Source organism: Equus caballus, chromosome 30, assembly GCF_041296265.1.
Source record: "Equus caballus isolate H_3958 breed thoroughbred chromosome 30, TB-T2T, whole genome shotgun sequence".
Lineage (NCBI taxonomy): Eukaryota > Metazoa > Chordata > Mammalia > Perissodactyla > Equidae > Equus > Equus caballus.
Window position 1 is genome coordinate 29,832,778 of NC_091713.1, and position 9,493 is coordinate 29,842,270.

Sequence of the window (9,493 nt, forward strand, 5' to 3'; positions counted from 1 at the left end):
CACGTGCTGTAGGAGAATGCTGGCACAGAGTTTCACTGCATGCGATTGACCCCCAGCTCCATCCTCCCCAGCGGTGTGATTTGGAGCGATGCGTCTCTAACTTTAATGTGCATGTGAATTCCTAGGAATCTTGTTAAATGCACGTTCTGATTCTATAGGCATGAAGGGGAGCTTGAGAGTCGGCATTTCTAACAAGCTCCCAGGTGAAGCAGACGCAGTTGCTTGAGTAGCAAGGATCTAAGACAAAGGACATCTCCGTGCCTCTGTTTTCCCCATCTTTTAAAAAAAGGATAGGGACTGGACCTGTGGTGCAGTGGTTAAGTGCACATGTTCTGCTTTGGTGGCCTGGGGTTTGCCGGTTCAGATCCCAGGTGCGGACATGGCACCGCTTGTCAAGCCATGCTGTGGTAGGCATCCCACATATAAAGTAGAGGAAGATGGGCATGGATGCTAGCTCAGGGCCAATCTTCCTCAGCAAAAAGAGGAGGATTGGCAGCATTTGGCTCAGGGCTAATCTTCCTCAAAAAAAAAAAAAAGAAAAAGGATAAAAACAATAACCCTACTACACTGGGTTATTGAGAGGATCAATGAAATAATCCATGAACAGCACCTGGAATGGTCCCCACCATGTAGAAAACTCTATGTATGTCATCTGTTATTATTACAAAATTCATGCTTAGCACTGATGTTTTTATTTATATTCAGTCCAGGGATAAGAAACACCTGAAAATATTTTTAATGGTTGTTAAATAGTTTGCATATTATTAGTGTAATTGTTATTGCCATGAGAAAAATACAAAAGCCATCTGTGTACAATTCACATACACATGCACGTAGGAACTGAATGTAAATAATAACTGGTTTTCAACAATGTAAGTAGAAGTGTCAGGTCATGATTAGCATCCAGGGAGGAAAACACAGCAGTGACTGGGCCCTGGTCAAAAGCATGGGCTTGAGCACCAGGTAGGCTTGGAATCAAGTCCCATTTCTCCTTTATAAGCCTCATTGTTCTCATCTGTTCAATGGGGAGATTTTCAGCGCTCTGAGGCTGAAAAGAGATAATCACAAAGTCAGCACTCGGTAAATGTCGATTTTAGGCATGATTGTTCATAAGTCGAAGAATACATTATGTATCTATTGAGCACAGGTCCAAGAACTGGACGTTAGTTGACAAAGGACAGGGGGATAAACGCCCTAAGACCAAAGCTGGACTGACTTCTGCATCTGGCTACCCAAGGGCAAGAGGCTGATAGAAGACCAGAAGCAAGAATGATCTGGACAATGTCCAACCGAGGAGAACCAATCTGAGATAAGTGGAGGAGCGTGCCCGGGGACGCACGCCAGCGTGACCGCAGGCCTGCTCCAACATCAGCAGGCTTTTATCAGGACTTTGATCAGAGCAGAACATGTCATACCAGAGGTCCTCTTTCAGAAGTTAGAGGAAATCCTGAGGAGTTGATATTCTAGATTTCTCCTGACCAGAGAGAACCATCTAACTAGTGATGTGGGGGTTAGAAAAACACTAGAGGAAACAAGAATGTCACCTTAACATTCTTTTTTTAAATTAATTAATTAATTATTTTAAGGAAGGTTGGCCCTGAGCCAACCTCTGTGCCCATCTTCTTCTACTTTATATGCGGGACGCCTGCCACAGCATGGCTTGATAAGCGGTGCATAGGTCTGTCCCCGGGGATCCAAACCTGCGAAGCCTGGACCACTGAAGTGGAGCGCGCAAACTTAACCACTATGCCCTGGGCCGGCCCCTCACCTAAACATTCTTGAGAGCAAAAATGGCCAACATAGGCACAGTAAAATATGCACTCCAAGGGATATGAGAGCATATTTCGAAATACCAGAACAATGATAAACACAATTCCATATTAGGGACACTAAAGTGGGGAGATGAAGTTGAGGAAGACAAGAGAATTAGTGTTAATTCATGTTAACAAACACTTAACAAGAGTCGTCAGACAGATGTGGCGAAGTCTGGGTGCTGTGGAACACAGTAGAAAGCCCAGGATTTGAAATCAGGCAGCCTGGGACCTTCCTGCCACTTAAAAGATACCATGAGCTTAGCAATGACTGGACTCTTTGTCTTAACTGAGTCATTTCTAAAAATGTGAATCATAATAGAGCACAATTCTGTGTACTGTGGGAATACATAAATACATGGTACCTGCTTCTTGTGTTGGACAAAGGGATGGGAAAAAGACCACGTAGAAGATAAGACAAAATATGACAATGAAATACTGAGGGTGCTGATCTATTTCTACAGGAATATTGTGAAGAAAGAGATTAACTCTATCAGGAAAAGCAAAGCCCTATGAAAGAGATGGCATTTGAGTCTGGCCTTGAATTAGAGGGAAGAAGTGAGGAAGAGAGAGGATGGAAGTGAGGGAGAGAGTGAGCGAGCAAGACTGGAGGAAATATTCCAGCCAGTTTTAGCAAAGACACAGAAGCATGAATATCTGAATGTGTTTAGGGACTAGCAAGAAATAAAATGTGTTTAGATGTGCAGGAAAGGAGTCAAGGCCAGTAGCAGAAAACAAGATTGGAAGGCAGGTCAGGGTAAGATCATAAAAGGATCAACAGCACGAGAGAGGGCCTGACATTCTCTGTATCATCAAGACCTTATATTTTTATAGGCCTTCATTTCCACATGCGTCATCTTTTTTAAAGTCCCCAAAACCTTTGTCCCCACATTAACACAGATAAGGAAATTGAGTCTGAGTGACTTGCTTAGTTATCAACTAGTAAATATCAGAGTCAGACTAGAAACTAGACCTGTGGACTGGCCGATGCTCATTCCACATTGCCATGCTCTCTCCGCAGCCCTCCAGAGCCACTGAAGTGCCTTGTTACACAAGACTTTAAATGCCAGGCTGAAATGTTTGACTCAATTTGTTTTTTGAGGATTTAAATAAACAGAAAGGAAATTTCCAGTCTGGCAGCAGTCCCTAAGGATGCACTGGAGAGAGATGCTAAGGCTAGATGTAGAATACTAAGAAAAGAACCATTAAGATGAAGTCTAATAAAACGTATTTGTATGGGGCCGGCCCCGCGGCCAAGTAGTTGGGTTCGCGCGCTCCGCTGCAGGCGGCCCAGTGTTTTGTTGGTTCGAATCTTGGGCGCAGTCATGGCACTGCTCATCAAGCCACGCTGAGACGGCGTCCCACATGCCACAACTAGAAGGACCCACAACTAAGAATATACAACTACGTACCGGGGGGCTTTGGGGAGAAAAAGGAAAAAATAAAATCTTTAAAACGTATTTGTAAAGCTGTGCATTTAAGTTTAAAAGTATACACTTCAGAAGTTCAGGTTGCATTAGAACTGAATTAATAGCTCATAAAAAAATAGATCTATGACTGTTAACTAGCCACAAGGTTAATGGAAGTCTAGGGTTAGGTAGGTGCTAAAAACAAAAGTCCTGTTTGGCTGTGTTATCAGAAAACTAAAGTCCAGAATAAGAAAGATATGAGACTATGGACTGCTTTTACCACCCAGAAGTGTGCCCAGTTCCAGATTTAAAAAGGATGCTCTTGGTGAGCTGAAGTGGTATAAAACAAAACAACGAAGATGATGATTAAGGACTAAAAAAACCATGCGAGGTTTTTGAGAAAACTTGAAATTTAAGAGGAAAAAGGAGAGCGGGGAGGAAGATAGATTTCAAAGGGCAAGCCGCAGGGCAGAATAAGGGCCAACTGGGGACTGCGCACAGAGTTTGGCCAAACCTAGGATATTTTCCCCAAATTAAGAGGCGTTGGTAAAATACTAAACTTGCTGCTCCAGATGTCCAAGCGATAGCTGAGGGGCTGTGTGAAGCATGTTAGGGCTAATTGCTATTGTGGGAAACAGGTTTACTTAGAAAGTTTAAAGCTCTCTAAAAAATTTTGAGTTTATAATTTTATACATATACAAATGCACAAAGGTTATTATAAGCTTTCAGCAAATTCAGAACAAAAGGGGGATTAAGTTATGGCATTTAAGAGAAGAGAAACTTGGGGCTGGCCCCGTGGCCGAGTGGTTAAGTTCGCGGGCTCCGCTGCAGGCGGCCCAGTGTTTCGCTGGTTTGAATCCTGGGCGCGGACATGGCACTGCTCATCAAACCACGCTGAGGCAGCGTCCCACATGCCACAACTAGAAGGACCCACAACGAAGAATATACAACTATGTACCAGGGGGCTTTGTGGAGAAAAAGGAAAAAAATAAAATCTTTAAAAAAAAAAAGAGAGAAGAGAAACTTTATTATAGCTGTTCTATATTGTATTATACCATACTGTATTATGGCTATTAAATTAGTCCTGATATACTGTATTATATTTCTTCCTTTTCAAATCATCAATAGTGAGTGATATGACATGATTTCTATTCTACAGACATGGTGAATGATAGTAATTTGTGAATCTCCATTTTCATTGTTTGTAAATTAATAAACTAATTTACACTGATGGGAATTTTCAGTGACATTTTATTCCCTCCATGGGTCTTGTAAACACAGTTGCTGCTTTCTAAAGAATTCATCAGTGTTAGATTATTAAATGTGCAGTGAGCAATAACAAACACCCATCACTCAAAGTTTCTTGTTTCTTATAATTTATATGTGCTTTAAGGAAGAGCCATGGAATTGGGCTTGTTTTTTTTGCTGAGGAAGATTGGGCCTGAGCCAACATCTGTTCCAAACTTTCCTCTTTGTGCTTGAGGAAGATTGTCACTGAGCTAACATCTGTGCCAAACTTCCCCTATTTTGTATGTGAGATGCCGCCGCAGCATGGCTTGATGAGTGGCGTGCAGATCCAGGCCCCGGATCCAAACCAGCAAATCCTGGGCCCCGGAAGCAGAACACCAGAACCTAACCACTAAGCCACCAGGCCAGCCTGAATTGGACATTTTTAGTGTTTTGGGAATACAACATTTTCTTTAATCTCTAGTTAGGACTATGTGGTCTTTTCAAAAATTATACCATAGAAATACTCATAAAAATCATTAAATTTTAGCTCTAATCTCCTGATATTTTTGCAAAAAAAAAAAACCCTTAGAGATTGTTTTATTAATATAATTTTTTTCTAACTTGTTTTCTACATGCTTGGGTAATTTAATGCTTATGTGATTTATCACATTTTGAACTGTGAAGAATTTGACTATATAACAAATACCTGTGTATTAGTCATAAGTTTATGCACATGATAAAATCAATCCCATTCTTTAGTAGGCTGTTAATTAGAGCCTTTTGCAAGCTAATACTTCTGCATTTAGAAAATAAAGTGATATCATTCCGTGGCATCTAGATTAGGCCCTTAGGTATCCACTGAAATATGTTCAAATTAGACAAAGTGTATCTAATTATGTTCTCATTCTCCGTAAACTGCTAATCCAAGTAGTAGATAAATCATATTTTTAACCACACATCTCTTTGCTCAATCGAAAATCCAAAACATATTTATGAAGCTCAGAACCATATAAGTTTATTTTCCATACAGAAGAGAAATAAAGGAGAGGGGCGGATGCCGCACGTGAGGATGCAGCTGGACAGCGTGGCCCGCGTCGTCAACGTGCACCTCCCCGCGTACCTGAAGCAGCTCCTGGTCCCCGAGAGCAGTTGCGCGTTCGCCCACTCACAGTTTCAGGATGGCTTGGGTGCTGCCCTTCCTCGGTGTACTTGCGCTACTTCGTCCATTCCTCCCCAAGAAAAACACAACAGAAAGACAGCTTGGATCCCAACGTGGTGAAGGAAAGAAACACTGAAGATTTGTGTCTTACCAAAGCAGCTTCTTGTAGGTGTCCGCGTTCCAGAACGTCTCCTGCTTGTGGTGGTTCACATAATAAACACAATGAATTGACAGGAGACGGTGTGGGTCCGCTAATCCTGCAGATGAAAGAAGTATAATAGTTATGAATTAAGATTGAATTCACTTGTGAGCTGTAAAATCTTATAATAGTATTTTTTCATTCTTCGTGTATAGATCTTTCATATGGTGGTCTTTATTGCTACTGGTTGGAGAATTATTTCTGCCAATTTATTTTCTTGCTACACTGCTTTTAAATTTGATACTTTGTATATTCAAACAGTCATTTATATAAAAATCATGCAACTCTTTCATTCTGACTTCAAAGAATTAATGTATCTTCCTACGATAAAACCCACACCTTTGATTTTAACTTTAAAAAAAAATAAATACAAAGAAGTAAAATTTGTGGAAAGCTTTCAATGATCTTATGAGCTGTTTGATGAAATAAGATATTCATGAAGATATAATTAAAAGTGTTATATTTTACAATGACAGCTTAATGAGTGATGACAACTAATATCAAAAATATTTTGACAAAATCGTCTTATATTTTTTCAGATCTCCTTATATCACTGGTTGCTCCTTTTGGTCAAACGAACTCAAAAAAGACTCAGAACGTAAACTGTAGATCTATCTATTTGACCAGGTAATACTGGTGCATCGTTTCTTGAAGCGTCTTTTGACCTATTACCAGTACCAGTTTCTAGATGATTTCATTACGTACACCGTTAAACACCTTATACACTCCAGCAGGATTCCTGCTGAAACATGAAAAGGAATTCTTCAGTTGGCTTTGAACAGCTGTGGTCAGTTGGGTTTGTTTTTTTTTTTAATGGGCACATCCTGTTCTAGTCTTATTTATATTTAGGGGGGTCTTTCTTTTACTCACCTCCTCAAAGATTAATTTTATTTGTTGCCTTTGCCAATGATGCATAGTTGAGAGGAGGGTCAGGCTCAGCTATTCTAAAACAGGGATGACTTCTCTTGTAACACAGTGTCCAGTTGAAAGAAAGCAATTAATATTTATATATCAAATCTTGACATCTGAGAAATTTCCAAAAAAATTTTCCCCTGCATCAAAGAGTGACTTAGAGATTTCTTTTAATGTGATAAACACTGTTGCTGGAGAAGGAAATTGATAGATTATTGAGTATCAATAAAATGATCTACTGATCAACATAGTTTAACATGAATGAGAGTTGCTCGGATCTCTCAACTTCCCAACTATCTTCATTGATTGTTAGAGTTGCATGTTTGAATTCATCTTGTTAGCACTCCCTATTAGAGATTATAAGTCTCAGCTCATTTTTTACAAAGTATGCTATAATTCAAATGCCTTAATAGCTGTTAAGAAGCAAGGATACAAACCACATTAATGGCTTTTAAAAGTCTTCCTTAAAAGTTCACTTCTCGTAAAAGCTGAAGACCGGTCCAGAAGGGATCTACTCTACAGTGTGGTTCATGATGAGTAAAAAGCAGTCGATCATAAGTGACATGGTCTGAAGCACAGACATTGTCATAGACTACGACGATATATTAAAAGGAGAGAGTGAAATTATAAGAAGAGCAAACCCAAAGTAGTGATCACAGAAGAGTTTTAGGAAAACTAGAGCTGAAAAACGAAAATTAGTCCTATGTTAAGATCCCAGATCATGATTTCAGGCTCATCAGAGAAGGAAAGCTCTTCAGGTACCGTAGCTTGATAAAAGATGGCGTTAAAATGTTCAAATTCCTTTGCTTATTCCCTATTCGTCAAATTTCTAACACTATTTTTTTTATGAGTGAAAATGTCTGGAAAGAGAATACCTTGGGTAGAATCTGCTCTTATAAATTAATAGTGAATTTGTTTAGCACAAATCAGTTAAGAGCTTCTGAGACTTAAAATTCAGACTGGGAACAAGAAGATATCAATTTGTGATACTTGAGCCAGACTGCCATCCTCCCGCCTTCTTCCTTACTACTGTCCATTTCATTTCTAAATATGGACCATTTATAAACATTTATCAACATCACAAACAGTGCTCCCATAAGTGGAATCTCTAAGAATGTGATATAATACCTATATAAGTGGACCTGGAGACTTTATATTTTTTACATTAAAGGCCCAGCTGCATAGAAAGTTAAAAGAACTTAAAATTTTAAAAGTTCCATCTCCAAAAAAAAAATGTGAAATTACAAACTCTTAGAAGGGAACAAATATTGAACACTTTCTGTATGTGAGACGTAGAAAAATAAACAGGACATAGCTCCTGTCCTCAGAACGGTCACAGTCAATTTGGAAACATGAGATACATGTATAAAAAGTGCAGGACGCCAAGGTGAAGAGGCAAGCTGTGAAGACTGGGGCCCAGGGAACACGCTACAAAAAAGGTATGATTTGAGCAGGGCTTAAAGGAAAGGAATGGGTTGGGGCCGACCCAGTGGCGCAGCAGTTAAGTGCTCACGTTCCGCTTCAGCGGCCTGAGGTTCGCCAGTTTGGATCCCGGGTGCAGACACTGCACCGCTTGGCAAGCCATGCTGTGGCAGGCGCCCCACATATAAAGCAGAGGAAGATGGGCACGGATGTTAGCTCAGGGCCAGTCTTCCTCAGCCAAAAAAGGAGGATTGTCAGCAGATGTTAGCTCAGGGTTAATCTTCCTCAAAAAAAAAAAAAAAAAAAAAAGGAAAGGAGTGGGAAATAGGTAAGGAAGAATATTTACCTGGGTAGGAATCAAGGATGCACAAAGCATGCTCAGGGAGAATAAGTTGACATTTTGCAGAGAGTTTATTTAACATTCAATGGGAGCCGTGTTCAGAAAAGTAGGTTAGGATCAGATGTGAAAAGCCATCGAATATAACAATTTCAAATTTAGCCCTTATCCAAACTTCTAAGACTGTACTTGAGGATAAGAACTGTGTCTTAGTTATTTTTGTAGTTTTCGCTAACCCTCCTCACTGCCTCTTACAGAGTAGGTACTCAGCATGTGTGTGTGTGTGTAACTGACTTGACGTCTACTGGAAATGTAAACCCTTAAAGTGTTTTAATAGTGATATGACATGAAAAAGCAATTCCTTAAAAGATTTACCTAGCTAAGCTGGATGTTCTAGATAGGAGAAAGGCTGATGGTAGTGACGCCAGTTATGAATTAAGAAAGTTAAACTTACCTTATATTTGTTTTAGTAAAGTTAAGCACCTCTTGCGGGTTTATTTTTAAAGGCAAGATGGTAGTTAAAGCTGACACTCACAAAAATGCTCACATACTAATTAACCCACCACATGACTATGTGAACACAAGTTGTACTAAACAAATGTTATAATTATGGTGTTGGCAATTATTATCGGCAGCAGCATCTAAGCTGCTGGCAAACATTTCTACCCAAGTCAGAAAGTGTTCAGGCATGTATCCACTAGCTCTCGATGATAAGATTTTCCTGGAAGAAGAGAAACAAAAATACTTTCAACTTTTATATGGAAAGATACTTTCCATAGTATATATAATTAAATCAAATAAAATGATTAAAATAACATTTTAATTATTACAATTGATACAAAAGGCTGAAACTGTTTTAAGAAGGGTTTTGCTGGGAATTTAGGCTTAATCTAATATGCAACGTACATGGAAAACGGAGGCAAACAGCAGTTTGGTTCCAGATATCTGGTTTATGAAAAGAAGAAAGTAGAGAAAAAGGAAGAAATACTTGAGACCAAAGTGGATTTTATTATT

At 39.5% G+C, this 9,493-nt stretch overlaps 1 pseudogene; it reads left to right on the forward strand.

Moving 5' to 3' along the window:
* The first annotated feature begins 5,519 nt into the window (after window positions 1-5,519).
* On the forward strand, window positions 5,520-5,887 carry LOC100629218 (CDGSH iron-sulfur domain-containing protein 2 pseudogene; annotated as a pseudogene).
* Window positions 5,888-9,493: the final 3,606 nt, after the last annotated feature.